Genomic DNA, 11,195 nt, shown 5'->3' on the forward strand with positions numbered 1-11,195 from the left:
CAGACTTCAGGCTCCTTTTCTAGTAAAAGGGGGAGGGGATGTGGTTGGTTGTTGCAAACTTCTTGGTGTAGGACTTTTCATGTTCTTGGAATCCTTTGCAGCTGTCCACATGGGTCAGGTCACGGTGCCCCTGTAAAACCTCCAACAAAACAAAGGTTATTTTCTATTTTGCAACTTGTTATCTTTATAGGAGTGCAAAAGTGTTAATATCCTTAAAGGTCAGAACCTTGAGAATAGGCTCTCCTGTGTATTTCAGGCTAAAGGCAACATTGTTTTACACAAGGTGCAGAGCTGGCAAGACTGAGCCTAGAAAACAGGACAGAGTGTTAAAATAAAAGGAACAGATCTAATACGGAGTCAGATTTTTCTACTACGTAGTGCCTTGGTAAGAGGTAAGAGGATATTTCTGAGTGGGGCTTCCTCTGCCTCAGGCTGGGGTTCACGCAGGAGCCCTGCCAGGTTCACCATAACTGTGGACCTGATCTCCTATTATAATTACCTATCAAAGTCCCTTCAATTGCCTGTAAACTATATGGGGGAGGGGGAGGCGACGTCTCATTGGCGGGTGAAGGTCAGTCTCTCCGTAGGCAAAGACCAGGGTTGTGGAGGGTTCCAAGGTGGCCTGGCCAGTGCAGTTGCCTGCTTTGCTCTCTAGCCTTGGCTTGGACACTTTCGAAGCTCCCATCCCTCTTCCCTCTGCCCTGGCGTGAATAAACAGGGTCCCTGAACCCACCAGGATTGAGCCCAGGCCATGCACATAGCCCACCTGCCTGCTATCTGTCCCCAGGCTCAGCTGCACCCTCCGCACCACCCTCACCCCTGCAGGTCCACGTGCCCAATGTCTCCGCCCTAGGGGTCCTGATCATCATCAGGGCCATGAACGAACCATGGCCCACCTGCCAGTGGTGGGCAGCCTAGGACCACCCTGACCCGCTGGCTCAGAGGAGGCACAGAGCACAGAGCAGGGGTCAGGGTGCAGGGGCAGGTATTGGAACCGCCTCCAGCCCCACCCGCCACACCCTGTAGCCTCCAACACTAGCTGTGCAGCAGCACACTAGGCTGGATCCCCGCTGGTGGCAGTCACCATGGGGACCAGAGCCCAGACCTCCACGCCCCACACGCAAGGTGATGGGTGAAGGGGTCACCTGGGGGAGGGATGCACTAGGAGGGGGGATCCCACGGTGAGGGGGGACACGCTGAGGGGTGAGGGGCCGCTCAGAGAGGAACTGACCCCGTGGAGGGGTGAGGGGGACCATCTTGGGATGTTGGGGGTCCTGCAGTGAGGCATGAGGGGTGAGCTTGTGGCGTGGGGGCCATAGGTTACTAGCGTGGTGGAGTGTCAGGGCGGGGACCTCGGTGTGAGAGGAAGTCCCATTTCGTGGGTCTGGTGGGAGACTTGGGGGCTTGGCTGTAGGTGGGGGGGCAGTCACAGGGTTTGGGAGGGAAGGCAAGCAGGGGGAGTGGGGCTAGGGGGTGTGGCCTGGCCCTGAGCTGGTCATGGTTTTGGTTGGGTGCCAGGACCGGTAGGTGATGGGATGGGGGTGTTAAGGATGGAGACCCGGTGGGGCGGGTAAAGGGATGGGACCCCGCCCCACTGCCAGGCCCTTGCCCACAGCCCCCAGCCTGGTACCAGTCCCCACCTCCCGAGCAACAGGAGTTGCACCCCGAGCGTCCGCGCTGCGGGCGGGAGGAGGAGGGGCGCGCATGTGCGTGGACGCACAGATGCGCCGACCGGACCCGCCCGGAGCGTGTGAAAGCCTGGCGGGAGCCAAGTGCTCCCGGACCAGGTCCTGGAGGAGGAACGTGGCCTGGGGTCTGGGCCGCCGCTTGCTGCCGCCTCCGCTGCCGCCACCGAGCCGGTGAGGGGGCACTTGGTGGGGGCGCGCAGGTCGGGAGCCGGCGGGTGAAGCCTGGGCTGCGCTCGCGGGCAGCGGTGCGTAGGTGAGGCCGGGGCCTCGCGACCCGTTTGGACCCTGAGGTGGGTCGGGGGCCGCCGCGTGGTTCGTGGTGCCCACTTCTTCCCGCTCGTTAGTACTACGGGCGCCTCTTCGTTGCCGCTTGTACCCAGGGGATAGCGGATGCCGCCACCCCAGGAGGTGGGAGGGCACTGGATGGCAAGGGAGCACGTACGACTGGTCCTCAGACCATGGCCTGTTCCCAGGAGGCGGGTGTGGTGCTGTCAGGTTGCGGGGGCGGTGGCGACGGCGAGAAGGGTCTACACTTGGGAGCCTACACTTGCTCCCGTCTCTCATGAGTCCTGTCCTGGGGGCAGCTTTTGCTGTCCAGATTTGCAGGGCCTCTGTTGCAGGTCATTTCTGCCCCTGGGAGACGAGGAGGTGCTGTCGGGGGGCGGCGGCAGCGACGGCGGGAAATGGGAGCAAATCCCCGCGCTAGCATGTGGCAGCCCCAATCCCGCCACCGCCGCTGCCCCCTGCAGCACAAGCACAGGTCCTGCCTTCCAGGAGCAGGCTGACCTGAAACTTGAGTCCTGCCAACCTGGGGCAGCAGAGGTCAAGGCTAGGACACGCCGGTGGGCAGTTTGAAGCAATCCACAGGCTCGCAGATGCGGACCCCTAAACCTGCGGCTGCCGCCGCTGCCTCTGACCACACCGCGCCCGCCTCCCAGGGGCAGGCTGACCTGGGGAAGTGCCTTGGGCAGCAGAGGCAGTCCTCAGGCCGTGTCGCGGGGGGAGATAAGGGCAAATTGATCAGCTCGCCGGGGGCAGAGCCCCTCTCGCTGCTACCCCAGGTTCGCTGGACACTTGTTTCCAAGTCAGTGGGTTCCAGGGAGGCAGGCGTGGTGCTGTTAGGGGGAGGCGGCGGGGAGGGGTTGCTGCGCTCCGATGGGAGGGGGAGGGACTTGCTCCCATTTCCCCAGGGGCCTGTCCTGGGGCGGCCTTTGCTGCCCGAAATTCACATAGGAATCCTGTCTTCGTGTCAGCCTGCTCCTGGGAGGAGGGCGCAGTGCGGTCAGTGGACAGCCTCAGTGGCTGGCAAGGACTTTCCCAGGACTGGGCTCTAGTCCAGTATAACTGACTCACCTTTTTTCTCTTGCTTCCTCAGTTGGTGGCTGTAGCGACTTCTCCATTTTAGGTTATCAGCAGGTATTGAACGTAGGCTTGTGTGCTATACAGAAGAAACTTTAAAAAAAAATCCGTTTTTATACAGTAGCTAACATCTGTAAATCTCCATCTCCCAAATTTATCCCTTCCCACCCCCTTTCCCTTGTAACCGTAAGATTGTTTACCAAGTCTGAATCTTATTCTCTTTTGCAGAGGAGTTCACAGTGTCTTCTTTTTTGTTTAAGATGGCGCGTATTAGTGATACCATATGGCATTTTTCTCTTTCTGGCTCACTTCTCTTAGAATGACAGTCTCTAGGTTCATCCATACTGCTGCAAATGGCATTGTTTTATCCTTTTTACGGCAGAGTAGTATTCCGTTGTATAAATAATATCAGAACTTACAGTCACCTATTGCTTCATTTCAGTTGCTTCCACGTCTTAGCTAATCTGTATAGTGGTGCTGTATATACTGGGGTGTAGGTTATCTTTCTGCATTGGAGTTCCCTCTGAATACATACCCAGAAGTGGGATTGCTGGATATTTTTAGTTTTTTGAGGGATTTCTATCCTGTTTTCCATAATGGCTACACCAGACTACATTCCCACCAGCAGTGTAAGAGGGTTCCGTTTTCTCCACACCTTCTCCAGCATTTATCATTCATGAACTTTTGAGTGAGGGCCATTCTGACTGGGGTTTTGTAGTTTTGATCTGCATTTCTCTGATAATTAGCGATACTCGAGCATTTTTTTGTGTGCCCGTTGGCCATTTGTGGTCTTCATTGGAGAAATGCTTGTTCAGGTTTTCTGCCCATTTTTGGATTGTGTTGTTTGTTTTTTGTTACTAAGTTTTATGAGCTTTTAATATATTCTGGAAATTAAGCCTTTTGTCAGTCGAATCATTTACAGATATTTTCTTCCATCCTGTAGGCTGTCATTTTGCTTTGCTTATGGTTTCCTTTGCTGTGCAAAAGCTTGTAAGTTCAGTTAGGTCCTGTTTGCTTCTTTATTTTTGCTTTTATTTCTGTTGCTTGGGTAGACTGCCCTAGGAGAACATGGCTGAGAGCTAATGCCAGGTAATGTTTTGCCGTTGGTTTTCTTCTAAGAGATTTATAGTGTTTTGTCTGCATGTTTAAGTCTTTAAGCCACTTTGAATTTATTTTTGTGTATGGTCTGAGAGAGTAGCCTGACTTCATTGATTTACATGCAGCTGTCCAATTTTTGCTACATCTTTTGCTGAAGAGACTGTCTTTACTCACTGCGTATTCTTCGTCGAAGATTGATTGACCAGAAGTTTGTGGGTTTAATTCTGGGCGCTCTATTCTGTTCCATTGTTCCGTATGTCTGTTTCCCCCCACCCCCTTTTCCAGTTTTATTAGGTAGAATTGCTACAGTTCAACCACACGTACACATTATATTGCATGTAGATCCGTACATACGCTATACTGCACTATTTTTTAGTTTACATACATGTACTATTTATCATTGTTAGGAAGAGGTTAGATTTTCAAACTTACATAGTTATTAAAGGAATAAAGCCAACTACAAAGTAAGAATCAACAGAATGTGGTGATCTAATCATGGACAGTCCGACGTGCTTACACATATTCAAGAAGTCAAAATGATAATTAAGTCCATTTGTGGCCTTATTATTACTGTTACTATTTTTTAGATTCCTCATATGAGTGATGTCATATGGCTTTTTTTTTTTTTCCTCTTTCTGGCCCATTTCACTTAGAATGACAGTCTTCAGATCCATCCGTATTGCTGCAAGTGGCATTGTTTTTTTCTTCTTTTGTGTTTGAGTAGTGTTCCATTGTGTATATGTACATGTTCCTTATCCAGTCATCTGTTGACAGACAGTTGGGTTGTTTCCGTATCTTGGCTATCGTAAATAGTGCTGCTGTGAACATTGGGGTGCATGAGTTTTTCCCAGGACTGGGCTGTATCCCAGGATAACTACATCTTCTTTCTTCTCTTTCTTCCTCAGTTGGTGGCTGTAGCGACTTTTCCATTTTAGGTATTACCAGGTATTGAACATAGGTTTCTGTGCTATACAGAAGAAATTAAAAAAAAAAATCTCCTTTTACACATAGTGGCAAACATTTTTAAATCTCCCTTCCCACCCCATTTCCCTGGTAACCATTAGATTGTTTACTAAGTCTGCAAGTCTGTTCATGTTTTGTAGATGAGCTCATAGTGGTTTTTTTTTTTTTTTAAGTTGCACATATAAGTGATATCATGATAGTTTTCTTTCTCTTTCTGGCTCACTTCGTTTAGAATAATGATCTATGGGTCCATTCATGTTGCTGCAAATGGCATCATTTTATCCTTTTTTATGGCAGAGTAGTAGTCTATTGTATAAATATACCACGATTTCTTTATGCAGTCATCTGTTGCTTCATTCAGGTTGCTTCCATGTCTTGGCTGTTATATTATAGTGGGGTTATGAATACTGGGGTGCAGGTATCTTTTCGCATTGGAGTTCTGTCCAGATATATACCCAGAAGTGGGATTGTTGGATCACAGGGTAAGTCTATTTTTAGTGTTTTGAGGAATTTCCATACTGTTTTCCGTAATGGTTACACCAAACTGCATTCCCAGCAGCAGTATAAGAGGGTTCCCTTTTCTCCACACCCTCTCCAGCATTTATCATTCATGAACTTTTGCATGATGGCTGTTCGGACTGGGGTTTTGTAGTTTTGATTTGCATTTCTATGATAATTAGTGATATTAAGCATTTTTTCATGTGTCTATTGATCATTTGTATTTCTTCCTTGGAGAATTGCTTGTTTAGGTCTTCTGCCCATTTTTGGATTGGGCTGTTTGTGTTTTGTTATTAAGTTTTATGAGCTGTTTATATATTCTGGAAATTTAGGCTTTGCCAGTTGAATTATTTATAATTATTTTCTCCCATTCTGTAGATTGTCGTTTTGTTTTGTTTATAGTTTCCTTTGGTATGCAAAAGCTTATAAGTTTAGTTAGGTCCTATTTGCTTATTTTTGCTTTTTTTGTTTGTTTTCTATTGCTTGGGTAGACTGCCATAGGAGAATGTTGCTGAGATATACATGAGGTAATGTTTTGCCTATGTTTTTTTCTGAGAGGTTTATAGTATCTTGTCTATATGTTTAAGCCTTTTAGCCATTTTTGAATTTATATTTGTGTATGGTGTGAGGGAGTAGTCTAACTTCATTGATTTGCATGCAGCTGTCCAGTTTTCCCTACACCATTTGTTGAAGAGACTGTCTTTACTCCATTGTATATTCTTGCCTCCTTTGTCAAAGATTAATTGACCAGAAGTTTGTGGGTTTACTTTTGGGCTCTCTATTCGGTTCCATTGATCCATATGTCTGTTTTTGTATGAATACCATGCTGTTTTGATTGTAGCTCTGTAGTATTGTGTGCAGTCTGGGAGGGTTATTCCTCCAGCTTCATTCTTTTTCTTCCATAATGCTTTGGTAATTCTGAATCTTTTATTATTCTATATAAATTTTAGGATGATTTGTTCTAATTCTGTGAAAAATGTCCTGGGTAATTTGATAGGAATCTGATTAAATCTGTAGATTGCTTTGGGTAGTATGGCCACTTTAGCAATATTAATTCTTCCAATGCAAGAACATGGGATATATTTCCATTTCTTTAAGTCCTTTCTAATTTCCTTAGTCAGTGTTTTGTAGGCCTTTGCAGATGTGTTTCACTTCCTTGGTCAGATTTATTCCTACGTATTTTATGTTTTTGGGTGGTTTTAAAAGGGATTATTACTTTCGTGTAGAGAAATGCCACTCATTTCTGTATGTTGTTGCTGTGTCCTGCTACCTTGCTGAATTCTTTCAGTAGCTCTTACAGTTTTCGTGCGGAGCCTTTAGGGTTTTCTGTGTATAGTACCATGTCATCCACATAGAATGACAATTTTACCTCTTGTCTTCCAACTTGGATCCCTTTTCTTTCTTTTTGTTGTCTAATTGCTATTCTAGGATTTTTGATACTGTACTGAATAGAGCTGGTGAGAGTGAGCATCCTTGTCTTGTTCCAGATTTTAGTGGAAAGGCTTTCAGCTTTTCACCGTAGAGTATTATGCTGGCTATAGGTTTGTTACAAATAGCTTTTACTATGTTGAGATATGTTCTCTCTGGACCCACTTTGGTAATACCATGGGCTCAGTGCAGTCAGGGGGCTGGGAGGATGGTAGCAGCGGAGGCAGCAGCGACGGGAGGAGGGGGGCTGCCCCTTCCAAGCCAGTCATTTGCTCCCATCTCCCTGTGGCCTGGCCTGGCCTGGCCTGGGAGCGGCCTCTGCTACCCCAGGTTCACTCTAGGCAGGTCCCCAGGTCAGCCAGCTCCCAGGAGGTGGGTGTGGTGTAGTCAGGGAGCAGGGGGCAGCTGGGGGAGGGGGCCTGCCTTGGAGAAGCTGGCCTATTTGCTCCAGTCTCCCTTGTGGCCTGGCTTGGGGGTGGCCTCTGCTGCCACGGGGGGGTGGGGGTCACCTGACCAGTACCAGCTGACCCCATCTCACCAACCTCCAGTAAGTAAACTGGGAAATATGTGTCCTGCCACCAGGGACAGCAAAGGGTGCCCACAAGCCAGGTGTTGGGGAGACAGGGAAGACTGGGGCAAATCCAAAGGCTTCCCCAGGGCAACCCTCCTCCCTTGCCATTAGCTGTGTATTCTTGCTGGATTTTAAAATTTTGTCAATCTAGTGTATGTGTAATATTTCATTATGTTTTAAGTTTATGTATTCTTTATTATTCATGAGATTGGTAGCCTTGTTATGTTTGTTGGCCATTTAAATTTCCTTTCTGTGCTTGTTCAAGTCTTCTGCTCATTTTTCTGGTGGAATGTCTCTTGTCTTTACTGATCTGTAGGAGTTCTTTATGTAGCTGGATGTTAAGTCTTTTTCTTAGTGATACCTGTTGTAAATATTCTCTCTGGCTTTTTTCTATGGTTCTTTTTAATAAAAACTTTTTTTTCTCAAGTAGTCAAAATAATTTTTTCTTTCCATATCAAAGGAAAAGTACTCCTATATTATTATCTAGAAGTTTTTTTTTTCCATCTTTAAATCTTACATCCATCCGAAAGCAGTTTTTGTATATGGTTTGAGGTGGAGAGTCATGTAATTTTAAAAAATATGGATGCCTAGCTCCCCCAGCAGCAGTTATTTTGAAAGGTTGCCTTTCCCCATGCTCAGCAGTGTGGCCTTACCATGAGTGTAGCAAGGGTCTATATGCTTGGTCTGTTTTTCTGGGCCCTTTTCTGTTTGATTGATGTTCGTTTCTACATCAGTACCACACTGTCCTAAATATTGTTACTTTATTGATATCTTTAAGAGAGTATTGACTATTCTTGACCTTTGATACTTCCAAATACACTTTAGAATCAACTTGTCAAATTGCACCGCAAAACTTTTTTAACCTTCTGATTCTAATAGGGGTTGCACTGAATCTGTCATTCAATGTCAGTTTAAATTGACATCTTTACATCATGAGTCTTCTATTTAGTGACCATTTGGCATAACCCTTTATTCAGTTGTCTTTCTATAAAGTTTTTAAATTTTCTCTGTAGAGATTTTTCATCTCTAGATTGTTAGGTTTACTGTCACAACTGTATATTTTTTAGCACAGTAGTGCTATTGTTAATTAAAAATTTTTTATTTCTAACGTGTGCAATATTTACTATAAAATTTTTATGGAAGGCTTTTGTTTCTAGTATGCTAACAGTTTCTCTCAAGAATAAATTTCATTACCTTTTCTCCCTTATATTTTCGTTATAAATTTTTTTAAACATTTTTTATTGATTCATAATCATTTTACAATGTGTCAAATTCCAGTGTTCACAATTTTTCAGTCATTCATGGACATATACACACTCATTGTCTCATTTTTTTCTCTGAATTATCATAACATTTTGTGTATATTTCCCTGTGCTATACAGTGTAATCTTGTTTATTCTACAATTTTGAAATCCCAGTCTATCCCTTCCCACCCTCCACCCCCCTGGCAACCACAAGTCTGTATTCTCTGTCTATGAGTCTATTTCTGTCCTGTATTTACGCTTTGTTTTTGTTTGTTTGTTTTTGTTTTTGTGTTTGATTCCACATATGAGCGATCTCATATGGTATTTTTCTTTCTCTTTCTGGCTTACTTCACTTAGAATGACATTCTCCAGGAGCATCCATGTTGCTGCAAATGGCGTTATGTTGTCGTTATAAATTTTATTGATGTTAAAGCACCCTTGAACTCTGGATAACCGTAACTTGATCCTAGTATATTATCCTTTTTATACATTTTGTGTTTTGTTTTTATTTAGGATGTTTGTTTGTATCAGTGTTCACGATAAGATTGATCTGTGATTTTCCTTTTCTTTCTTATCTTCTGTTGGGTTTAGGTATCAGAATTTTGTTAGCCTTATACAGTGAGCTGAGGAAGTTTCCCTCTTTTCTGTTCTTTATGAGATTTAATGTTGGGAATAGTTCTTCCTTAAATGATTGCTAGGACTTAGAGTGAAGCTATTTGGGCCTAGAGTGTTCCATATGGGAAGATTTTTGACTATTCAACTTCTTTAGTGGTTAAAAATCAGCACAGCTTTTCCATTTCTTACATCAGCTTAGTAAATTATACTTTTCCAGGAATTTACCCATTCAGATTCTCAACATTAATTCATAATAGTTTCTTCTTAATGTCTGAAGATCAGTAGTAACATTTTCTTTATTTGTGATACTACCTTCTCTGTTTTGAGATGTATAAAGTGGTATGAACTAGTTATTTCTATCAGCTAATTATTATTCATCTACAAATACTATCATAAAATTACTAGATATAAGTTTTGCAATCATAATAACTTATTTTTATTTGGTAATATAATATGTTGATCTGTAGCCAATCTTTGCATTTTAGCAATAGAATATGCAATTGAAAAGGTGTAACAGGGTCACAGAAACCAAGCACGAAAAGAGTTTCAAGAAGAAAAGAAGAGCCAGTGGTACTGAGGAAGGTTCAAAGAGAGGGCAGATTGGAGGTCTTAGATTCAACAGAAATTGGCCTTACCAAGAGTGGTCAACCTCTTAGAGTTATGACCTTAAGTTCCTTTCTTAAGACACTTCTGATTTCAAAATCCACCAGGCATCAGAAGTAAAATTTCAGAATTCTTAGCCAGAGAAATTGCAGCTATATTCCTTTTTTTCATTTCTTTAAAGTTAGGGCTCTAAGATCAAGGATGAAATTCCCTGAGGGGAGTTTGGGGAGGTGTTTTTTCCTTTTCATCCTGTAGGTGTCGTCACCTAAGTCCTGAATGTTTAGTGCTTTCATTTTCTAAGAATTCTGAATTATACCTTTTATATCAAAATCAGGTTTTTCACATGGTACTTTTAAAATTTTGCTAAATATGCCTTTAATTAAAATTGAGGCCCTGTGTTGAGGTCTCCTGAAAGGCAGTGTAGAAGCCCATGAAAATTTTGAAGGAGGTGATCATGCTTCACATCTGTGGAAATTCTATTTAAATTTAATGTTAAAGATCATTTCATCTTTGCCTTTCATTCCAGGAACTTGTGTCCCTGAGGCCTGGTAAAGCTGCAGAGCTGGTTGCTACTCACTTTTCTAAACAGATTGAAACAGTCCTTAAAAAACTTCAGGTAAATTTTGCACTCACCCTAGACATCATAACCACAGAGGCCCCCCGCCACCCCATATCTTCTGCTGTAGTAGCTGCAACGGTATTCTCTTTGGGTTTCATGTAATTTATTCAGACTTCTGTCATCCTCACATTGTGTTAATGATGACTAGAATTTTTCTTGGAAAATCTTAATTGGAATATAGCTGTATTAATGTTGAATACTGAGATGCTCAGTTGGAAGTACTGTATGTATCGTGCAGCTAGTATTCCACTCGTCACCACCACGGCATTGCTGGGAGAGTGCTTTGCTCACTACCTTTATGGCCACTGAGTGGTAGAGATAGGGAACAGGACGGTGACAGGGACACGTAGCACAACCCAGGGTCCCCACGTGGCAGTAATAGTAGTAGGAGACACGTACACAGGATGGAAACCACAGCAGTGAGTGGGAGGCAGCTGGCATAAGAGACAGAGATGCGGAGTTCATTCACTGACACGCTTCATTTTCCCACTACTGTGCCCCCCACCCCC

This window comes from Camelus bactrianus, unplaced genomic scaffold, assembly GCF_048773025.1.
Source record: "Camelus bactrianus isolate YW-2024 breed Bactrian camel unplaced genomic scaffold, ASM4877302v1 HiC_scaffold_41, whole genome shotgun sequence".
In the NCBI taxonomy this organism is placed as follows: domain Eukaryota; kingdom Metazoa; phylum Chordata; class Mammalia; order Artiodactyla; family Camelidae; genus Camelus; species Camelus bactrianus.